This window comes from Cyanistes caeruleus, chromosome Z, assembly GCF_971803275.1.
Source record: "Cyanistes caeruleus chromosome Z, bCyaCae1.hap1.1, whole genome shotgun sequence".
Taxonomy (NCBI): Eukaryota; Metazoa; Chordata; class Aves; order Passeriformes; family Paridae; genus Cyanistes; species Cyanistes caeruleus.
The window spans coordinates 13,315,882-13,339,795 of record NC_141732.1 but is presented as its reverse complement, the minus strand read 5'-3'; the positions used below and the strand labels follow the sequence as shown (position 1 = coordinate 13,339,795).

Sequence of the window (23,914 nt, the reverse complement as noted above, 5' to 3'; positions counted from 1 at the left end):
AATCCTCAATGACCTTGTGTTGGTCTGTTTAAATAGATCCTATCAGATTGATAACCACTACCCTAAACATCCATTACTCAAAACTACTTTGACTATGGAATCTGTACCTGTCATTAGTCAACAACCACTACATGCTTTGACAGTGTTTACTGATGCAAGCAGTAAAACCAAGGCAGCTGGATTTGTTTGGCAAGAAGATGGAAAATGGCAGGCAGAATGTTTTTATTGCAATATATCAGTGCAAGTTCTAGAATTTAAGGCAGTAATTGCTGTGTTGCATCAATGGAATTCTCAAGATCTAAATATTGTGACTGATTCCATTTATGTTGCTGGGGTGGTACAGAGTATAGAAGGTGTTGGGGAAGGTGAAACAGGGAAACCTTATGAATGTGATTGTTTGGCACTAGATTGTGAAAATATGAAGGCTAGAATCAAAGTAGAAATGAAAGCCTGCTTTGAGTTATAGGATACTGAGTACTGGTTAACCAAAGAACAATAGCCTAGCCAGCTAGAGGAGAATCCCTGTTGATAAAACAATGTCCTTCTGCTGATAAGAAGAGTCCAAAGGTAAAGAAGCAAGGAAAGAACTTGTAAAACTCTGTAGAGTATAAAATGCAACACTGTATGTTAATATAGGGAAGCTCATAGGTTGTATGTAAATTCTTTAGTGGGTGTGTCTCATGGTGATTGGTTACTAAGAATTAGAATATTCACAATAGAAAAAGATATATTGGATTGTAACAAGATCTTCACTCTCTTAACTCTTAGCTCTTCCCTCTTCCCCCTCTCCCAGCTCCCCTCTCCCCCGCTCTTACCTCTGAACCCCTCTCCCTTACCTCTTACCCCTTTACCCCTCTCCCCCACTCTTAATCTCAGCCCCCCCTCCCTGCTCCTACCCCTCCCGTCTTCCCTGCTCTTTCCCTCTGGTTTTTCCCTCTCTCCCTCTGTTGCTCTCTTACTCCCTCCCTCCCCCTTCCAACCTCACCTCCCCTGCTCTACCTGTGCTCTCTCCCCTCCCCTGGACCACGTGGACGCCGAGGCTGGTGGCAGACACAGGTCTCCCCTCCTTTTACCCGTATAATAAATTGCTTATACTTGAACAGCTTGACCCTGGAGAAGTCTCTCACCGCGAACGAGCGTTTTTACACTCCAATAAGAAGGGGCATTGCTGGGACATGTAAATAATTCTGTACTTTTTCAAGGCTTCTTAGATTTAAGAAATCTTGTCAATCATCGAATACATTGACTTTTTATCATGCACTTGAAAAGTCATACTGGAGACCTTGTAGAAGGTAACACTCGAGCTGATCAATTAGTGACTGCAGTGGTTGATTAAGATCAGACTTTTCAAGAGGCATACCATTCACATGCCTTCTTTCATTAATCTGCTGCTGCTGTTTGTAAACAATTTGGAATTCCGAAAACACAAGCTTAAGCGGTGGTTGCAGCATGTCCTGTACTTACACCACGGAAAGATGGAGGAGCTAATCCTCGAGGACTCTAGCCCCGTGAGATTTGGCAAACTGATGTTACAGAATTTTCATCTTTTGGACCATTGCGTAATGTGCATGTGTCAGTGGATACTTGCTCAGCATTTGTGTGGGCTTCTGCCCATTCATCTGCTTCAGCTGCTGTGGCTTGATAACACTGGACTCAAGCTTTTGCTGTGATGGGATGCCCCAAAAAGATCAAAACTGACAATAGTCCTGCATATTGAGTGGCTTCTACTGCTCATTTTTTACAACATTGGGGTATTCAACTTCTTCAGGGAGTCCCATAAAACTCATCTGGCCAAGCCATCATTGAATGCACTCATCGCATTCTTAAAAATCACCTTACTATTTTGAAAAAACAGGGGGAAATAGGGGGTTCCCTCCATAAAATATTGGCAAAACCATTGTTTGTTATAAACTTGTTGAATAAACGTGGAGGACAAGACCATCCTCCTTCAATACTACAAAAGCAAACAAACAAACATGTGGAGGAAGCCCAGTCCTATGACAGGCCTCCTCTCTGGAGATATGTTCGCTAAGATAAGACAAAACTGCTTAGTCCTGATGACTAAACTGTAGAGCCTGTCCTGCTTCAGGACCCCATGTTATCACCCAGTTAACTGTTGGTCATCTTATGCCTGTTGTCCTGGGGTGACTTTATGATAATGGTATCCCCAGTCGTCTGGTTTATGTTATATATTAAGTTCTGCACCTTTAAGACTGGCTTTGAGAGCAAGAGAGGGGGAAGAAGAAGCGCGCAGTGTGTTAAGGAAAAACATCACTCCCACACACCCCGCTCCTGGACTGTGGTGTCTGCAGCACGGACAGACAGTGGGACAGAGCTTCTCTCTGGCTTTTAGTTCGTTTTAGCTAGCTGAGGCAGAGGAGTTCCCTGGAACTTTGTTTTTTTCCAATTTTCTTGGATCTGTGCAAGCCTGCTCTAGACTGAACACGCAGCCAAACCCCGGGAGCTCACACCTGTGGCACACCGGGGCCTGGGCCTCGGCACTTTTCCAGCACCGAAAGGACTGATAAGAACCTGAGCAAGCCGAGCTTCACCACATGGAAAAAGACTTTTCTTCCTAGACTTACCATTCCATCGATCAGCAAGAAGTTTTATTATTTAATATTACTCAATTTCTGTTAAATAAACAGCTTTTTCCACTTCTCTCCACGGAATTTTTTTTTCCTTTTCCCGGACCCGTTGGTGGGGAGGGGCATTTCCCTATGGAGGTCCCCATTTGGAGTTTTCCTTCCTGATTTACCCTAAACTAGGACAAATACAGTTTTGGTGCCCAACGTGGGGCAAGAGAAAGTGGAAAAACCTGTACTGATTGTTGGTTGTATTTATTCTGTATTGGGATAAAGCAGTCAGTAGTCATGTTGTTTGGATACATAATGTCTCTTGGGGTGGAGGCCTTCATGTGGACCTGGTCCCTAAAAGTTTTTGAGGTTTTAATACCTGTCTTTGCCCTCTTTCACAGTAGAGGGGCACGGATTAGAACGGTTATTGTGCTGGGCTCGGTGATAATGATTTATAGGAAGTTTATAGAACTACTGAAGTTTCTGTCAGGTATGTTTGGCTTATGGTTTCTTCGCCCGACCCTGCCTCCCAGTCCCAGTAGCACATTTTGTGAGTTTATTGGTAATTGCACCCAGTTTGTTAGAGGAAGACCAGGGGATGAGGCTTTTCAGCCTTTTCTTTCCTTCTTCTCCTTTGAATCTGTTATGTCCCTCTTTGAGAATATCCAGTTTCCCCTGAGGGTTAAGGATACCACTTTCCTGGTAGTACAGCTGGCTCAGCTGTTAAGCTTCCTCTATATGGTCTGCAGCTTCTCTAGGATGAGGGCTGAGATATCCAGAAGAGCCAACGAGACCCCTGCCCCAGAAGTAGACTCAGGTGTGGGAAATCCTGAGTGGTGTAGAGAATGGGAGAGAATTGGCCGAACTCTGAAGGAATTTTCTGATCCCCCAGCCTGGGAATTTTCACGTGAACAAATTCAGAACCCAGATGAAGTAGGGAAATATCTGGAAGAGAATTGCTGTGATGATTCTAAAAAGAAAAATACCATTGCAATAAGCTGGGCCCTAGCATATGCTTATTGCACGGTGCTAGATACTGTAGGGCAGGGAGATAAATTAGCAGCTACCCCAGTCACTCAAGCTGCAGCCAAGCCAGCAGCCAAACCAGACAGTGAGCCTAAGCCAGTGTCTGTTGCTTCTACACGAGAGGCATGAAATTCAAAACCAAAACCGATCGGCCAGTAGATGATGATAATGGTGATGCGGGGGAAAGACCCTCAAGACCAGCAACTGACACAAAATCAGAAGGCACTGGTGAACCTTTCTCCCTGAAGGACCTTCGTGGCCTGAGAAAAGATTACACTCGACGACCTGATGAATCTATAATTAGTTAGTTAGTCCGTCTGTGGGATGCTGCAGGTGAGGCTACAGTTCTGGATGGCACTGAAGCGAGGCATCTGGGATCCCTGTCACACGATCCTGTTATTGACCAGGAGATGATGAGGGGGGCTGACCCTTATAGTCTCTGGGAACGGGTCCTAAGAAGTGTGGCACAAAGATATCTGTGTGCAGACGATCTCTATATACAGCAAACTCGTTAGAAAACCATAGAACAAGAGATTCAGCGCTTGAGAGAAATGGCAATAGTAGAGATTGTCTTTGTGGGTGACTTAAGTACTAGAAATCCAGACTTGGTGCCATGTACATCTGTGATGTGGCGAAAACTTGTTCGACTTGGGCCACAAGAATACGCTTCTGCTTTAGCAACAATGAAGCAGGATGACCGAGAAGAGACTGTGCTGGATATGGCGAAGAAGCTTCGAGCATATGCAGATACCGTGCATGGCCCCATGCAGGCAACAATTGCAGCTGTGAGAGCAGATATGCAAAACTTCCAAGACAAAATAGAGGAGAATTTCAAGAAATTCAGGGAAGACCTTCTTCCAGTCTCAGTAGTACAGACCAGGAGCCCTGGTACTCAACGCAGAAGTTCCCCAGATAGAGAGAAAAAGCTACGAGCTGAGCTGTGGTTTTTCCTATGTGACTGTGGAGAAAACATGAAAAGATGGGATGGAAAATCTACTGCTACTCTAGCAAAACAGGTGCATGAACTGAAAGACAGCAAGACTCAGGGGGAATACTCCACCAAAAAGAAAGCCGCTCCAGTAGCCTGTAGTCAAACTGACAAGTATAATGATAACCAAGCTTAGAGGGGCCCTGCCTCTAGCCAGGTAGAGGCTAGGGAAAACTGTGTCTTTTGGACTGTGTGGATTCGTTGGCCTGGCACATCAGAACCACGAAAATATGAAGCTTTGGTTGACACTGGTGCACAGTGTACCCTAATCCCATCAAAATATGTAAAGGCAGAATCTGTTTCTATTGCTGGTGTGACAGGGAGATCACAGGACTTTACTTTAGTGGAAGCTGATGTGAGCCTGACTGGAAATGAGTGGAAGAAGCACCCCATTGTGACTGGCCCAGAGGCCCCATGCATTTTAGGCATAGACCACCTCCGAAGCGAGTATTTTAAGGACCCAAAGGGGCTTAGGTAGGCATTTGAGATAGCAGCTATAGAGACAGAGAGCATCAAGCAATTAAACACTTTGCCTGAACTGTCAGAGAACCCATCTGCAGTAAGACTCCTGAAGGTAGAAGAACAGCGAGTACCAATTGCCACCTCGACGGTGCACTGCAGCAGTATAGGACAAATCGAGATGCTGTGATCCCCATCCACAAGATGATCTGAGAACTGGAGAGCCAAAGAATGGTCAGCAAAACTCACTCACCCTTAAACAGCCCCATCTGGCCTGTGTGTAAATCTGAAGGAGAATAAAGATTGACTGTAGGCTATCGTGCATTGAATGAAGTGACTCCACCTCTGAGCGCTGCTGTGCCGGATATGTTGGAGCTCCAGTACGAGCTGGAGTCCAAGGCATAGAAGTGGTACGCCACTATTGACATTGCCAATGCATTTTTCTCCATTCCCCTGGCAGCAGAATGCAGGCCTCAGTTTGCCTTCACGTGGAAGAGAGTGCAGTACACCTAGAACCGACTGCCGCAAGGGTGGAAGCACAGCCCCACCATCTGCCATGGACTGATCCAGGCTGCCCTGGAAAAGGGTGAGGCTCCAGAACATCTGCAGTACATTGATGACATCATTGTGTGGAGAAAGACGGCTGAAGAGGTCTTTGAGAAAAGAGAGAAAATCATCCAAGTTCTCCTGAAAGCCGATTTTGCCATCAAGAAAAGCAAAGTTAAGGGACCAGCTCGTGAAATTCAGTTCCTGAGGGTAAAGTGGCAAGATGAACGGCGTCAGATTCCCACTGAAGTCGTCAATAAGATCACTGCAATGTCTCCATCCACCAGCAAGAAGGAAACGCAAGCTTTCCTAGGTGCCATAGGTTTTTGAAGAATGCACATTCCTGAGTACAGCCAAATTTTGAGCCCTCTTTACCTGGTCACCCGCAAAAAGAACACTTTCCAGTGGGGCCCTGAACAACAAGCCTTTGCTCAGATCAAACAAGAGATTGCCCATGCAGTAGCCCTTGGCCCAGTCAGAACAGAACCAGATGTAAAGAACGTGCTCTACTCTACAGCCGGGAGCCACGGTCTGTCCTAGAGCCTTTGGCAGAAAGTGCCTGAGGAGACTCGAGGCCGACCACTGGGATTCTGGAACCGAAGCTACAGAGGGTCCAAAGCCAACTACACTCCCACAGAGAAGGAAATTTTAGCCGCCTATGAAGGAGATCAAGCCACCTCAGAAGTGATTGGCACAGAAGCACAACTCCTCCTGGCACCCCGACTACCAGTGCTGGGGTGGATGTTTAAAGAAAAGGTTCCTGCTACCCACCACGCTACCGACACTACATGGAGCAAGTGGATCGCCCTCATCACACAGCGCGCCTGTATTAGAAACCCAAATCGCCCTGGGATTTTAGAGATAATTACAAACTGGCCAGAAGGTGAAAACTTTGGTCTCACTGATGAAGAGGAGCAAGAACAAGTGACACGGGCTGAAAAAGCTCCACCGTGCAACCAACTGCCAGCAGAAGAAACGCGCTACGCTCTGTTTACTGATGGTTCCTGTCGCATCGTAGGGATGAACCGGAAGTGGAAAGCAGCCATATGGAGCCCCACACGACAGGTCACAGAGGCCACTGAACGAGAAAGTAGATCAAGCCAACTTGCTGAACTCAAAGCTGTTCAACTGGCCCTGGACATTGCTGAAAGAGAGAAGTGGCCAAAGCTCTACCTCTACACAGATTCATAGATAGTAGCCAATGCTCTGTGGGGATGGCTAGAAAAGTAGAAAAGAGCCGACTAGCAACGCAGAAGAAAGCCAATCTGGGCTGCTGATGAGTAGAAAGACATCGCCACCAAGGTAGAAAAACTGTCTGTGAGAGTCTGTCATGTAGATGCCCATGTACCCAAGAGCAGGGCTAATGAAGAGCACCGAAACAATGAGCAGGTGGATCAGGCTGCAAAGATAGAAGTGTCAAAGATAGAATTAGATTAACAACACAAAAAAGAGTTGTTCCTAGCTCGATGAGCCCATGACGCCTCAGGCCATCAGGGTAGAGATGCCACCTATAAGTGAGCACAAGACCGAAGAGTAGACCTAACCATGAACAGCAGCCTGGCAGAAAATAGTAATTGAAAATTTGAACCAATCATTTCCTATTCCATTTCAAGAATTAGATTTGTTAGCCAGTGTTTTCCCAACCTTGGATGTTAATGTTACTGTTTTGCATGGTTGTGACAGTATGACCCCACCATGCCAACCAGTTAATGGTACAGGAGTAGTTTGCTTTCCAGATCCCTGGTTTAGTTGCTTACAAAAGCAAGGAGAAAAAATATTATTTGAAGATTATCAAAATGTTGCAGGACAATCTCCATGGAACAGATTAAAAACAGGGGGTCTGAAAGTAAACACTTCAGGAGGGTGGGAACTCCCACTGGGAATATTTTTGATTTGTGGGAATTGAGCACTGCCTGGCATTCCCTGGCATTCCAAGTGTGGACTGAGCCAAGACAGCAAATGGACTTTTGGAAATGAAATGCTCACACCAAAGCGTACAAGTTGTATTGAACATACTGTGACTATTGGTATTTCTGTCCAGTTTTATTACCATTTTGACACTTCTTTTTATACTTCTGCTACACCATGTAGTAGTTTTAACACTAATATCAAAAAAGGTGAAAGCAAGTGAAACATCACATGACAGCTCTTTCCTCAAGACTTAAAGCTCAGGTAGCGTAAAGACTGGCAAGAGTGGCTCAATTTTAACAGGACTACTGTGTGTATACAATGGCAATGGAAGCTAATAAGGAATATAAAGGATTGTATGGTTTTTAAGCTTGCCACAAAAACCCCAAATGGAAAGCAGAGAGAGATTACCAAGATCCTCAGCATTCCTTCCTGTTTCAGCTGACTTTTCCTTATGGCAGCTCTTTTTATTATCATAATTCTTCAACATTTCTTTAGGAAGAGGGCATTGAGTGCAGTGCTTCCAAAATGCCTTTGAAAAGAGTCAAAGAGCAATTTAAAAGTGCAGAGTTCTTTCCAACCCAACCTTGCTGTGTTAATGAGGAGCATTCAGTTTTGACTGCAGGTTATTTGAGCCTTAGTGCCGCTAACACCATAAAATGGAATTGGTTTTCCTTCTGACAAGAGTGCAGAAACTCATTCAAACTTTGGGCCTCTGGTAGTGGACGTAAAGCGGGGATAAAAACATGACATGAGAAGAACTTCAGCTTTCTTCTTTATTTCTTGTTAGAACCTCAACACTGGTCTCTCTTTCTCCATCTGTCTCTCTCAAGCTGTTGTCTTTTGTGAAGCTGCATCTGTTGCTGCATGACTTAAATGGCTGTGCAGATGCCACCTCATGCCTTCAAGTAAGAAAAACTGAGGTGGGGTTAATACTGTGGTAACGCGGAACCTGAAGAACAAAATAAAGTGGCCATACTCTCCTTCTAAACCCTGGGACTGGCTACTGTGGAGAAGGTCACATGTGCCCTATGACAAAATGTTGTAACTTTTTCTGAGTAATTTGTTGTGAGAAGGAAGCTCTAAAATTACTTTTTCAAGCCCATACAGTGGGTATTTCTTGGATATCTAAAGATCTTATAATCAAGATTCTGCTGTAATAAATTGATTTGTGCTAACCAAATTGTAACTAATTGAAAAGTTATTAGTTATTAGTTATTATTATTTAAAGTTGAAGTTATTATTATTATTAGAAATTATCAAGAAAATTATTGTAACAAGGCAGATGTACCCCTTTACAGATGTTACATGTCAAAATTAAGGTACAGGATGTAGTTTGAAAAGTAAGTGGTGTCTCAAGACAAAAACCGCCTTGAGATGGACAAAATCAGAACCACTTTAGGCATTGGGCCTGAAATTCAGTAAATATCAGACTAATTAATAGACTTATATAATACAACACTTAGTACACATGCGCAAACCTGTAAGGTTATCCAAAGGACAACAAGGAAGAGAAGGCTTTGCCAAAAGTCCACCAAAAGAAGATTGAAGACCCCCTAACAACAAGTGAGGCATGCACCATGAAGAAAAATGACGTAAAATCAGAAAAATCGGTAATAGGAAACTTATGGGAAACATTCATGAATATGTGTAAGCACGTAGTATACAAGTTTAGCTTGAAGTGCTTTGTTTTGTATTTAAGGTAAGGTAACAAACCCTCCCCGTACCCCGGTTGGTTTTGCTTATGCCTTAAACACACTCAATTACTGGCCAACTATATTCATATATATATATCTGAATATACTTACTAAATATTTACTAATACAATTTACTAAATTGTACTCTTTTACTAAATTGTATTGCTTTCTATATCACATTGTTATTTACTATTTTTGTATCCAATTAATTAAAGTGTACTACCAATTAACTAGACCTAGTTGTCTGAAATTTGAAAGTCATTTATAACACTGCTTTTCTGCAGGAGAAAGAAAAGATACTTTCATTGCCCCTACATGTTCTGCAACAGCCAACCAACCAGACTACTTGAGGTGAATAAAAGTGCAATTAACTCCTGCCACTCTCAGAGGATTCAGTGTCAAGCTGTTTCCTGTGTGGAAAAGGTAAGTTTGAGAAGGTTTTTCCGGGCCTCCAAGACTCAGAGCTCAGATGAGCACCGAGCTGGGTTAGGCCTGGAAAGGCCCTTCCTTCCTGCAGTGCAGTTGCACAGGGTCAGCTGCAGCAGTGGTGCTGCATCCCCTCATGGTATTTGCAGTGCAGGAGGGGAGGGGGAAGTGTGTGTGTGTGTGTGTGTGTGTGTGTGTGTGTGTGTGTGTGTGTGTGGTATAAAGCACTGGAAATAATTGCTCTCATCTTCTCTCAGCGCTGTGATGTTGGCAAGGGCAGTCAGGCCTCCTGCAGCCTCGGGCTCTGGGGCAGTGGCTGCGGCCTTCGGAGCAGGCACGGCAGGGCCCTGGCTCATACTGGATACAGCCGGGGATGCTCCGTGGGAAGGTTGAGGGCAAATTGAGCCCTGCAGGGGAGCAGTTGAGGGAGGCCTGTGGTAGGGCTCTTGCTAGGGGATGTCCCTGGGCAAAAGCCAGTAATCCAGGCTATTTTTCTCTGGTACCTCCCAAAATGTTGAAAGGCATCTGCAGTTTTCTTTTCAAAACCATGCAGCACGCCAGTCAGGTGCATCTGGCCTGGAACTCATCATTGGCACAAGCCTTTGTCTGTCTTGGTACTGAATTTCAAATTGTTAAAGATTTACTGCTTGTAAATATTAATCTCAGATACTTCAAAGGATTCATTCCCATATGGAGGGAGAGCTTGTAATCCAAAAAGAAGCTGACCTTCAGTCTCAGAGGAGCAGAAGCACTGATGTGGCAGTGTTGAGATGTTGCATCTATTATTCTCATTGCCACTTCATCTTGGATTTCTGTCATGAGTTTGATAAAACTGCACTTGTGTTGATTTGAGGGGGAAGGGAATGAAGGTTTTACTCCCATCAGTGGCTTCAAGCATTAATGAGTTTTGCCCTCCTTAAGAGCTGATGGGGTTTGCTGTTCATTTGTGGTTTCATGTTGTGGCAAGGTTTCTTAGTGTATTAGCAGTGTTAGAAACTTTTTTTTTTTTTTTTTTGGCTGTTGGCTCGGGGCGTTTTCTTCCCCGACCCCCCCAAAAGCCACACCGATGTTCATCGGGGCTTTTTTCTCTCTACCGCTCCGCTCCCTGCCGGGGGCTGTGTTTACAGTTTTTCCCAGGGTTTTCCCCCGCCCCCCCCGGCCCCTTTGCCTGAGTCCCTGCCGGCGCTGGGGCTGCGCCGACCTGTTTCCCTGTCTGCACCGCCGCGCTGATGCCGCGGGGAGCCCGAGGGGGCGGGTGGAGCGCCGCGACCCTTACCAGCAGTCGAGGTCGCCCCGCGTTTCTCGGGCCCCGACTCGGAGCCCTCGTTACCGCCCCGGCTTGTGGCGGAGTGCCGCGGTTCGCTCCGTGTCCCAGCATGGGCTGCCGCCGCCACCGCAGAGATTTAATTCTTGTTGCCGCGGCGGGTGGGCCCCGATCCCGGAGCGCACCGGAAACTCATCTCTTTGTTTTGCCGATCACAGCGCGGGGTGGCCGCCGCTGTTGCCCGGGCATTTCCGGTTCCCGTGTCCCATCTAAAAGAGGTCGGGCAAGTGCCTTCGCCGTCTCCTCTTTTCCCTGTGCTCCCGGGTCCACACCGCGCCCCTTCCGCGGTTTCACTCCCTAATGCTTGGCATTTGAAGATGCCCATGTCTGTTATTTCTCATCTTAGCTTGTCTATCCCTGATTTGTAGAAAGTTTGTGAGTTGGCCAGCCGTGAATAGTAACTGGCCCCTTCTAAACTCCCACCCTACGAAAGAGCCCCCGTTAAAAGAAGCAGCCCGACCTCTGAATCCTTTGTCTCATCCTCATGGAGTTTCCCTTTGTAGGAACAAACTGTGAAATATAACCCAGAAGAAGAGTCCCCTCTGCTCCTTTACTCGTTCGATGGACTTGTGCTCCAGGTGAGTCGGTGAGCTCAAATCCTGGTCCAAACCCAGACAGAAGTTCTGGCCAGGACCCCTCCTGGCCCCGATACGGAGAGAAAAGAAAACACATATTTGAGCCAGCCGAGAAGCTCTGGCCCGGGTCAGTTTCACACTAGTCTGGAGTTTGTTCTTGTGCCTGTAATACAAGTTCCTCAGTTCAATGGTCAGTGATGTAACTGCTGCTCACTAGAAAAATAAAATTTTATCCTTAATTCTGCTTTGCCATTATACAGATAAAAATGTAGCTCAAAAGTGCAACTCCACACCCAACTCAATATAAATGCAGTCCCTGCCAAAATAGTATTGTAGATGTATTTTCAAAAGTAAATGTAAATTAAAAGGTTTTCCTACCCAGAAAGATAAAATTGGGCAATGTTTCTTCACTCCCTGAAGCCGCTGTGTTTGTTGGTCCTTTGACATTTGAAATCAGTGCCAATATATTCTATGTGATCCACTTGCTAATAAAGAAAACCTCTAGAATGTAAAACATTAGTGTTTTAAATGGAATGGCAAAACAGGGTTAATATAAAAAGGCAATTTATTATAAAATAATTTCAATCACCAGCAACGGGAGAAAAAAACCACAATAAATAGATCAGCGCAGCGCCGGGTGGACAGGGGTCTGTACCCAGAGGTACCGATTTTCCCAAATCTACGAAGAAGGGACTGAGGTCCGGGGTTTTTATAGGGATTTTTGTATCCTGAGGCCAAACCCGGGATGGGCACAGTCTAGCAAAGAGTCTAGATGTGTGTGTGAATAGACTTCCCGGATCCATCAAGCTGAGTCAATGGTCAGCGGGCAGAGTCCTTTCACAGGCGAATGGTTCTGAGTGTTTCCTGATTGCATCTCCCGAGGTGGAGTGGCCAGTGAGGTGGAGTGGCCAGTTTGGGTGCAGAGGAGATGGATATCTCGACTGGGCCACTCTTATTGTCTGGTTTGGTTGCTCATGTCCTGCTCTTTATTTCGTGCTGATAAGCGTCGCTGTCTATCGTTACTGCCTGACTTGGGAAGGAATCTCTGGATTATTTTACATTTTGTATCTTTACAGTATTACAAATATAACATATAATTCTTTATTCTCTTTCACGAATTTTTATCCAATGCTATATTTATCACAATTAGTAACTAGGTGTCATAGAAATGTGGCAGATTTTTAGAGTTAACCAATTTCATTCTCTTGAAGCACATGAGCTTGCATGTAGAAACATTCAGTCCCAGAATGACTGACTCAGAGTTTGGGGGTCTGTGTTTGACATTCACCACGTGCTTGGTGTAACAGTGCACGTGTGCTTCATGGAATAGAAACAAATCAGAATGTTCTCTTAGTGTACACTCATAGAAAAATGGTCTAATTTTTCCATTAGAAAATATGTAGTGATAGTCTCCTTGGACCAATGCCAGCGCTACAAGGATGACTTCAATGCAGAGTATGAAGAATACCAACATTTATATATGCATATTAACAAGCTCAAAGAGCACTTCACACAGCTTCATGAGCAATGGAAGACTCCGAAGCTTATCAGGCAAAGAAGGATAAACCTGTGAAGACTCTGCTTCATCACAGCAGTCTTTTGGATCTCCTGGAGCTGCTCAGTGAGATGCAGGGATACTGTGGAATTGGCATTTATGCTCAGACACTGCTTGGGCTGGGTCTGATTTTTTCAAGACCTGGCCCATAAAACCCTGTTTGAGCTGTCTGAGAACAAACTGAGTAGAGTGAGAGGTGTCCCAAGCAGAGTCTTAGAGCATATGCTCCTTCTGGTGCCTGTTGAGAGGCTCAATTGCAGATTTTGGGTGATGCTGGGAGTTGGGGATTTGTTTTTGCAAACCTTCCAGAAAAGTGGTGGCTCACAGAGAAGAAAATCTCAGGAGTCAAACTGAGTGCACTGTAGTGTTTAAGCAAAGTTTGCATTTTATGGTGGTAGTAAACATTCTTTGTGTTTTTTGGTTTTTTTCTTGAAGATGCTGCTTCATCAAATCCTAGCAGATTATCAGCAGATAAATCAGGTACATTTGACACTAGATCTGCAGGGCGTGTACTGCTGAGTCCAGCTCAAGGCTTTTTTAAAGCAAAGCATATCTTCTAAACTCTGCAGAAATATTTGCATGTCCTAATTTTCTTTTGATTTCTCCTTCATAGGGTAGCCCCAGCTATTTTGAAATGAAGAACAGCTGCCTGTACCTCCACAACAAGCTGTCAGATATTCAGAGCCGCATATCTGAATTTTACAAGTAGTAAGAGAAGTCCTGGCACCAGGCATCTGCTTCAGCCTGAAATATCTATGAACTCTGGATATTTATTTGTAACAGAAGATTAGTCTTAAAAACGAGATTCACTTAATAAATTATAAAAATAATTTAATATAAACAAAAGACAATTAGGAGACAAAAGAAATAAAGCAAAGGGTTAAAATGGCCGGGTGCCCTGGTGGGTTGCCAGGAACACCCCTGGTATCTCAGGAACACTCTTTTTATCCCATCCTTGCTGTGAGAGGTTAATGCATATTCAAGCATGTCCCCTCCCTGGTTCCACCTTCTTGGATCATGTTATTTTCTGCTGGTCAGCATAATTTTTGCTGGTCATCATTCTTCTAGCTGGTCAGCATTATTTTGGAGTTTGGTTTCCTTTTTGCTGCAGATGGTCACTTGTTGATAACAGCCTGGGCCCCTCATCCTTCCCCTGAGGGCAGCTGGTCTTCATATCTTCTGCTGATAACAGTTTGGGTTCTATTGTTCTCCTGATAACAGCTTGGGCCCCACTGTCCTTGCCCTCTGGGGTTTCCTTGCCTTGTACCTAGGAAATTCTTTTAAACTTAAGACTTGCTAGCATAGCTAAGAAGTATTTAATATATATATTCATCTGCGAAAGCCAATATCACAATACAAATTTATAACATTAGGCTTTTAGGATTTTTGAAATTAGTATTGAACAGTAGGTTGTGTTAGCACTGAGCAGTAGATTACTTCCTAAAAAGGTAGGATTAGTTCAAAGAATTTTACTAATGTTATAAATGCAAAGGCAATTTCGGGTTATATAAAAGAGAAAATTTATTATCAAACAATAATAAATTCGAACAAAGAGAAAAAACCACAATAAAATAAGCAGCGCAGCGCTGGGTGGACAGGGTCTATACGCAAGGTATAGATGCTCCCAAATCCACGCCTGAGAGTCCTTTGGCCTGGGTTTTTATAGGAAGTTTGTGTCCCGAGGCCAAATTCCAAGCAGGCACCCTTTGCTAAGAGGTTCTTGATTGTTCGAAGAATAGATTTCCTGGCACTGGAGAATAGAGTCAATAGACGTTGGGCAGAGGCTCCTCATATGTAGAGAGGTCCAGGATGTCTTTTTGATATCATTTTGGTCCGGGCCATTAGGGTGGAGTGGTGGCACCCATCCTGGAGCCGATGGCTATCTCGGCTGTCTCCTCTTCCTTTGTCTAGTTTCTCCATTTCTCCAGCACAGGTGGTCAGGGCGGAGATGCTCGGGCTCGGCGATATCTCGTCCGGGCCCGTTCTTTTGTTCGTTTGATGGCCCGTGTCCTGCCCATTCTTTCGGGGCTGATGTGCCTGCTTGCGATTGTTATCTGGGTGCTTGGCTGCAATCTGTTGCTTTGGAAGAGAAATCCTGCCTCGACTTGGAGGAGGATTTCTCATTCCATATTTTCATCATTTACAATCACATATACTTTATTTAAACCTTTTCTTTCGAATTTTTATTCATCCAATTCTTTATTACAGTCTCCCACCTAATAATTTGATTACATTAAAAATTCGTATTATTTTATTTAATCTTACAGAGGGATGAGTGTGAGATTAACCACATTCACTTTTCTCTCAGTCTGATATTTTGCTTTTAGGATTTAACTCGTCTTCATCTCTGGAGAAACAGAATACTTGGTCAAATTGTAAACATACCCGGTTAACTTCACTTTTTAACAACTCTAAAATTATTGGTTCATTATTGAAGGAAGCTTTTGTTTCATGTTTTAAATTTCTATCTTCTTAATACATTTTTCTACTTATAGTACACGTTTTCAAGTTCGCTTTATTGTAACATAGGATTGATTTTGTAATATGCTACAAAGGTGGATTGTCTTTTTCTTCTGATCTAGATGGTTTTATTACATTGACTATAAATTGAAATCGGAGGAATCCCTCCCACTTCTCTCTTGTACCTGAAGTGGGTAGTTTTGATCTTTTGTCTTTCAGGAGTTTGAAACTGCCCGTCTTTAAAACTTGCCTTTGAGCAGTAACACCAGACCTCCCCCTTTAATTTACAGATCTTATACTGAGTGCCGTTGGAAAAACACATCCCCTTTTGCAGTTCTGGAGGACAGTCAATCTTTCGTCCGGTTTCTGTGGCAGTCTGACACTGCTCACACTTCTCTAGGGGACTCTCCCCTGGAGGTACCTCGGGACTCATTCCCTCGGCCAAGCACACAGCTAGGTTCAGGACTATCAGGATTCCCCACCATTGAATCCCTCTGCCTTGCTCTTCGCCCGTATAGGAACATACGGCGGGGATTACCATCTTCTCGGCAGCAGGGACTGTCTTCAGGGGCCCTGGTAGTCCTTAAGGCGTGCCTTTTTTTTTTTTTTTTTTTTTTTGAAAGTAGCTCACCGAGACGATTTAGTTGGGTCTGTCCTACACAGTACTTTAAACTTTAATTGTTTTTCGGCCCTCGATTTCTAAAGCCTTGGCTTTGGAATCTAACTGGCCTCTTAACCCCTTTTGGAACAATAGGAACCACTCAGGAGAGTTTAGTTCCAAGGACCCCGCCCGGGTGGCAAGTGTTAAGAAACGGCTAGTCTCCTCCTGTTCTTTCTCTAGACACTTTGTGCACAATCCTTTAGGTTTGTACCCTCTTAAACAGTGGGCTACCCAAATCTGTTTACAATAAGCACACTCGAAGTGGATAAATGGAAAACAATTACAATCAGGATTAATACAACTTATCTGGTCGTCACTTGTCATTTGTGATGACGTCGGCGTTTGATTTTCAGCTCTCTCGGAGGTGTGGTGACTTTCCTCTCGGAGGAGTTGTAATCTATTACTTTTTTCACTCGAGGTGAGTGTGTCCAGCTCTTTTCTGCAGTCCGGACAGCTGTGTCTGTGGTCAGGAGGACGAGAAACGGTTCTTCCCAGTGAGGGTTGAGGGGGAGCTCTTTCTAAGCTTTGATCAGGACTTTATCCCCAGGCTGTATTTGGTGTATGGCAAATCCCAGTGTTGTGCTTTGGGGAATCAGTCCTCTTTTCTGCAGATTGGTTAACAAAGCCGCTCGTTTTGCCTTTTTGTCTGCCAGGTTGTTACCTCGGGTGTGGAACTGCTATCCTGTTTGGTGTCCTTTTACATGGACAACTGATATTTCTTTTGGTTCTCTGACAGCCTGTAGAATTTGTCGAATGATTTCCCTATGGATTAACTCTTTTCTTTTCGTATTTATCAGACTTCTTTTTCTCAAATTTTCTTAAAAGTATGTACTACTTTAAAAGCATACCGCGAATTTGTATAGATGATCCCCCTCTTTCTTTTCAACCCCTGGAGGGCTCTCAGGAGAGCATAAAGCTCGCAAGCTTGTGCAGACCAGCTTGCTTTCAGGGGGCCTGATTTCACAATGCTTCCTGATATGCCATTCACTATAGCATATCCTGACTTTCTTTTTCTCTCAACAACTTTTGAGGATCTATCTATAAACTACTTTTCTCTTCTTTCTAACTCCTGATTTTCTAAATCTGGTCTAACTTTAGTTTGCAATTCCACAGTTCCAATGCAATTGTGTAATAGTTTCTCTGTTGGTTCTCCAAACAGGAACTGCGCAGGATTCTGCACAGTAGTGGTTCTTAATTCTAAACCAGGCGAGCTGATTAAGATGGCTTTATATTTCAGAAGCCTCAAATCAGTCAACCACTTTTCCGCTTTTTGTTGTAAGATATCATGTAGACTATCAAGGGAGCTCTGAAAGTTACCCTTTTTTTTTTTCTTTTTTTTTTTTTTTTTTTTTTTTTTTTTCTTCTCTTACTAATAAAGCCACTGTCACAATTGCTTGCAAACAAGTAGGCCAACCCCAACTAACCGGGTCTAAAAATTTTGAGAGAAACCTTATGGGCTTCTTTTTTCTGCCCACTCTTGGGTCAGAACTCCTTGTGCTGCTTGTCTATTCACATCTACGAATAATTGAAATTCTTATTGGTATCCGGTAAAGTTAGTACGGGGGCAGTTATGAGTGCATCTTTTAATTTCTGAAAATTAAATTCATTTTGCTCAGTCTATTTCAACTTATCAGTGTTTAACCTTTCATACAGAAATTTTACTTTTTTTACTAAATCCTTCAATTCATTGTCTGCAATATCCCAGGAGCCCCAAAAATTGTCTTATCTGTCTTTTTTGTTTTTGGGGCAGGGAGTGCAAGAATCCCTGCTACTCTCTCAGGGTCTAATTTCTTTTTCTCTTGAGATATCTAATGATCAAGGTATTTTACTTCGGGCTCTGTGAATTGCAATTTGGATTTAGATACTTTTAACCCCTTCTGTCTCAAGAAATTCAGTAAAGAAATCGTGCTTTTCTTCACCTTTTCTTCTGTCGTTCCGGCAATTAACAAGTCATCTACATATTGTAACAATTTTGTCCCCTCCTCTGGAATGAATTGGGTGAGTAGTTGTTCCAGAGCCTGTCCGAACAGATTTGGGGATTCTACAAACCCCTGCGGGAGGACCGTCCACCTCAGCTGTTGCTTTCGGTTTGTGTCTGGGTCCTCCCACTGAAAGGCGAAGAAATTTCTACTCTTTTCATCTACAGGGCAAGTTCAAAAGCATCTTTTAAATCGATTACACTATACCATATATCTTTAGGTGAGAGCCTGTTCAGTAAAGTGTAAGGACTGGCCACCACTAGGAATCTGGTTCGGGTTCTAACATTTACAGCTCTGAGGTCCTGAACCAATCATAAACTGCTATCTGTTTTTCTTACAGCCAGGATGGGGGTGTTATGCTGAGACATACAGGGTTTCAGGGTACCCTCTTTAAGGAGGTCGTCAATTACTTGTTTTAATCCCCTTCTCCCTCCCATCGGGATGGGATATTGTTTGATCTTTATAGGGTCTTCAGGGTCTTTGTTTTCTATTTTAATAGGCTTGATATCTAATTTCCCTATTTCTCCTTTTGAGTGCCACACTCTAGGGTTAATTTCTTCTTCGTCTTTTGGGAGTCAGTTTGAATATTTTTACTACTAATTCAGAGTTTTTAACAACGATATTAATTCTTAATGCAACAATCATGTCTCTTCTTAATAAATTATAATCTGCTTTTTCTACAAGCAATAAATTTCTTAAACAAATTTTATTTTCCGATTCTATTCTTACATCTCTATTACAGATACTTTGAAAGGATCCCCCTTGATTCTAATTACAAAAACTTTTCTTTGCTTGTCACACACCCCTCTGGCAATTTCTGCAGAGTACCTCTCTGTTCCAGTGTCTACTAAAAAGCTTACTTCTTGCTATTGGGGACTCACTTTTAATTTTATCAAGGGCTCCTTGGATGTTCTTGTCCCCAAATTAAAGAGCCTCTGACAGCCCTAATCTTCTTGAAAAATCTTTTCATTTTTTTTTTTTTTTTCTTTGCCTGCAATCCTGCTAAATGTGTCTTACTTTCTTACAGTAGTAACATTCGGGGAGCTCTCTCCGTGGGGTAGGGGCTGCCTTGTGAGTGCTTTTCTGTTTTCTAGGTAGTGTTTTAAACTTACTTTGTGTTTGTTCTTGCTTTTGGACTTCTTTGACCGCAGCTACCAAAACCTTAGCTTACAATCTCTGTTTTTCATCCTCCCTTCTCATATATACTTCTTGAGCTTCCCTCAGAAGCTCTTGGAGGCTTTTATCTTGTTACCTGTCAATATTTTCTAATTTCCTCTTAATGTCTTCTCAGGATTTGGCAACAAATTGTGTTTTTAGTAAGACCTCCCCCACGGGAGAGTTCGGGTCAGTTCCAGAGTAGATCTGAAAACTTCGCCGTAACCTCTCTACTCATTCCGTGGGCGATTTCTCCCTCCCTTGGCATTCCCCGAACACTTTACTAATGTTTTGACCTCGGGGAACTGCCTCTCTTATTCCCTGAACAATCATGTTTCTTAAATCCACCATGCTCTGCCTGCCCCCCTCCCTGGGCATTCCAGCTCGGGCTCACGCTAGGCCATTTCTGGTCACCTGGTGTCCCCTGTGGACTGCGTCGGTCCCAGTCTCTGATACCGGCTTGTTTAATCATTTCTCTTTCCTCTTGATTAAACAGGCGATCTCAGGATGGCCATAAGATCATCATATGTGTAAATACTACTTCCTAAAAAGTTATCCAGCTTTTCAGCCACACCAAAGGATCGTTTAACAATCGCCCCATCTCCTTTTTAAAGGCTCGCACATCCCCGGGGTTAAGGGGAACATTCACAAATCCAATCACTCCCGGGGCTGTCGGTACTTCCCTGAGAGGGAACAACCGGTGCTCATTCTCACTATTCTCTCCCCCCTCCTTGCCCATCATTTTTGCTTTCAAACGAGTTCTACTTGCAGGAGGGGAACTGAGGTTTGTGGGGGTTTTTCCTTTTGTTGATTGTGAGAACTCCCCTGCCACCCGGTTACCGGTAGGGACCCCTTCAGTTAAGTGTGAGGGTCCCGGCTGTGGCGGCCGGACCAGCAAGGACGGATAGAGCTGTCCCCAGCCTTGTGCCGGAGAAACCTCTGAAGAGACTCCTGTGGCTACGGTGTTTGCAGGCGGGGAAAGGGGAAGGGCTGCCAGCATCGCTGCCGGCACCGAGTCTCCCGCTTGAGACACATGCATCCCAGTGGGTTGGTCTCGGGGGCCCGAAGGTGCTGAAGGCACCACTTGATCTGGGGACGACGGCCCAGCCGGTCCATGGTACGGGGGAGGTAAGTGGTCAAGGGGTTCTCAAGATTCAGTTTTCGACTCACGTTTTTCTTTTTGTTTCATTGGGAACAGCTCTACCCTGGCGTTTAACCAGAGCTTAGCATATTCCCTCTCCTCGGGGTCCGAGGGGTCCTTGTTCTCCACATAGGAGAACAACTTATTACAGGTCTATTTTTTCAGATGTGCCTAACACTGGCTAAGTAAGGTGACTTCTCAACTCCTGTCTTCCCTAAACTTCTATACAATAATGTATTAATTTTTCTTTCGATTTCCCTTTCCTCAGGGGACAATCTTCCCAGTGTTTTAACATTTACTTCAAGGGACTTTCCAGCGGGATGTCTGGTGATCTCTCCTCCGGATTGGAGGGATTTTTCCCTGTGCTCTTTCTTTGTAGCTTACTTTTTCTCTGCTCTATACTTCGCAAATATACTTGTTACACGTCCACCTTTCAAATGTGCCCACCACAGGCTAAGTGAGGTGGTTTCTCAGTTCTTGCCCTCCCCAGACCTCGGCACAATACCAGATCATTTTTGCCTTAGATTTCTTTTTTTCTCTCAGGGCAATTTTCCCAATATTTTAACATCCATTCTAAGGGACTTTCCGGTGGGATGTCTAGTGATCTCTTCTCTCTCTCAGAGGGACCCTTTTCATTACCTTTTTTCTGCATCTTACTTTTTCTTTGTCTCATATTGAAAAATATCTTACCTTTCTTGCGTTGTGTTCGTTCCACCTTTACCAGATGAATCAAAGTCTTTGCTAATACTCACCTCGCAGTTAGCTGTACTGGAGTCTCTTGTATTCAGCACTTCGATTCTCTCTTGGACCTTTGCCTAGGCCCGTTGACTGAAAGGGTTTACTAATTCCCGAGCTCGACAGGACGTCCTCTTCCCCTTTCAGCCTCCTGTGATCGGTCCCCCAGGACCTCCTTCGTCCCAGGTTTTTACAATCGTGTAAAGAGAGACCTTTCTCACACCGAATCGCTTCCTTCTTGGCCGGCCAATTCCCTCGCGGGAGGATGGAACCGCGACCTTGAAGTCCGCACTCGCTTCGTGATCAGATCACGTCTCACACAATCGCCCAATCACCAGCTCAACCTCACAGTACTTACAGCTATTTTCCTGCGAGGGTGTCTTCGTGCACAGATGACTTTTTACGAGCTACCAAGCCGCGGCTTTCTCGAAGGCTCCTCGCCTTCCCGAGCTCTCTGGATCCTTTCTCCCTTTTTATTGTGGTTTTTCCTTAGCCTAAATTTGGTTCGGATATAGGAATGTGCTGCGGAGGTTCTCGGCTCACCAGGCCGCTAAAATCAGCGGGGGTACCCGTCCTGGGTAGCGAGATTCTCCTGCAATTTCTCCTATCCGAGTCACGGCACCAATCTGTTATAAATGCAAAGGCAATTTCGGGTTATATAAAAGAGAAAATTTATTATCAAACAATAATAAATTCGAACAAAGAGAAAAAACCACAATAAAATAAGCAGCGCAGCGCTGGGTGGACAGGGTCTATACGCAAGGTATAGATGCTCCCAAATCCACGCCTGAGAGTCCTTTGGCCTGGGTTTTTATAGGAAGTTTGTGTCCCGAGGCCAAATTCCAAGCAGGCACCCTTTGCTAAGAGGTTCTTGATTGTTCGAAGAATAGATTTCCTGGCACTGGAGAATAGAGTCAATAGACGTTGGGCAGAGGCTCCTCATATGTAGAGAGGTCCAGGATGTCTTTTTGATATCATTTTGGTCCGGGCCATTAGGGTGGAGTGGTGGCACCCATCCTGGAGCCGATGGCTATCTCGGCTGTCTCCTCTTCCTTTGTCTAGTTTCTCCATTTCTCCAGCACAGGTGGTCAGGGCGGAGATGCTCGGGCTCGGCGATATCTCGTCCGGGCCCGTTCTTTTGTTCGTTTGATGGCCCGTGTCCTGCCCATTCTTTCGGGGCTGATGTGCCTGCTTGCGATTGTTATCTGGGTGCTTGGCTGCAATCTGTTGCTTTGGAAGAGAAATCCTGCCTCGACTTGGAGGAGGATTTCTCATTCCATATTTTCATCATTTACAATCACATATACTTTATTTAAACCTTTTCTTTCGAATTTTTATTCATCCAATTCTTTATTACACTAAGTTTAAGAAATTCAAAGATGATAGTATTGAACTTTAACAATAAAAAAAATTTCACTTTTCACAACTTCTCTCATTGTTACTTCTATCATATTGGAGTGGCTTTCTTCTGGACAATTATTTGCTTCAAGACATAGGTTTGTCCACTGAAATAAATTTATCAGGAGAGGGTTGAAACCCAGTACCTCTACTATGAAATTGCCCACATTTTAAGAAAATATTATAGCAAATGGAAATTCTTTATGATACATATAGGAGTGTTTTCAAACCTTTTTTGTTATACACACTCTTTGTCTTAAGTGGTAAGCGTTGGAGTTTGGACAACTGTCCTGGGTTGATTATGATGTTAAATTGTATCCCCATTCGTCTACCTAACCCAGACACAGGTTCTGTATTCTTAAAATTCCATCTGAGAGTAAAAGTGAGTGGAAAAGAAGCACCAAGTCTGTTATCAGACTGCACTTGCTCACCCTGCATCGGGGGTTTTGACTACAGCACAGACAGACAACAAGACACAGATTGCCTTGGCTTTCCAGCTAGCCGGAGCAGAGAGGTCTTCCTGGACTGTTTTCTTTCCCTTTTTCTGAAACGAATCGAACCTGCTCTGGACTGGGGACTCGGGGGAGCACCGGGAGCTTGCACCCGTGGACTACCGAGAGCCCAGCCTGGGCAGCGGCATTTTCCAGCGCCAGAGGGACTGATAACAGAGCCAACACCCCCAGGAAAGAGACCCTCTGAAGTTTGTCATCTCTTCTGAAGGGCGAGAGGTTTTGTAATTTGATATCATTCATTTTTGTGCTGGGTAGTGCTGTGCCTGTGAAATAAACAGGTTTTTTCCACTTCTCTCAGAGAAATCTCTTCCTGAACCGGTTGGGGGGTGGGGAGAAAAGGGCCACGTGAGTTTGCTTCCCGGGGGGGAGCCCCACTGGAGGTTTTCTCCCAAATTTGCCCTAAACCAGGACAACAACCCCCTCCCCGAATCACCTTGTTTTGGAGGTTACAGAGGAATGCATATGGGCTGCTGTAAGCTGTTGGCTGAAGCAGCTCCCAGGACTGGTTGGAGATCATGGCTTCACTTTATCAATGAGCCAAGGATTATCCAGATCTTTTGCAAGTGTTCTATAAAACACATAGAGAAGTGTTGGAGGCAAGGCTCTTCAATGGGTTTTAAAGAGAAATTGGGTTAAAATGTCCCTATGGAAACTGTGTCTCTTTTGTAGTTTTTTCAAAAATAATCTGTTACAACCTGTCTTTTTAGAGAGACTCAGATGTTGATTCCTGCACAGACCTAAGGAGACTTTGAAGTCCAGTCCTTTTCCTAAGTTTCCTGCTGTTAGTTTATTC

At 44.2% G+C, this 23,914-nt stretch overlaps 1 protein-coding gene and 1 long non-coding RNA gene across 16 annotated transcripts in view; one reads left to right on the top strand and one right to left on the bottom strand.

The window, feature by feature from the left end:
- LOC111940937 (coiled-coil domain-containing protein 171-like) overlaps window positions 1–11,143 on the bottom strand; it is a 36,934-nt gene extending 25,791 nt beyond the window's left edge. For 10 of the 14 annotated variants that reach the window (XM_086868694.1, XM_086868695.1, XM_086868696.1 and 7 more), the window contains exon 1: window positions 10,903–11,143. The gene's annotated coding sequence lies outside the window, so the exon portion shown is untranslated. Of the gene's footprint in view, window positions 1–7,914; window positions 8,422–10,902 lie in introns of all 14 variants that reach the window. The other 4 variants (XM_086868699.1, XM_086868700.1, XM_086868689.1 and 1 more) reach the window with 4 other exon arrangements.
- Window positions 1–23,406, top strand: part of LOC147648117 (uncharacterized) — a 42,781-nt gene extending 19,375 nt beyond the window's left edge. The window contains exons 2-5 of one of the 2 annotated variants that reach the window (XR_015280775.1): window positions 9,485–9,623; window positions 11,454–11,528; window positions 13,694–14,557; window positions 22,575–23,406. This is a non-coding gene — a long non-coding RNA (uncharacterized LOC147648117). The remainder of the gene's footprint in view (window positions 1–9,484; window positions 9,624–11,453; window positions 11,529–13,693; window positions 14,558–22,574) is intronic. The other variant, XR_015280779.1, reaches the window with a different exon arrangement.
- Window positions 23,407–23,914: the final 508 nt, after the last annotated feature.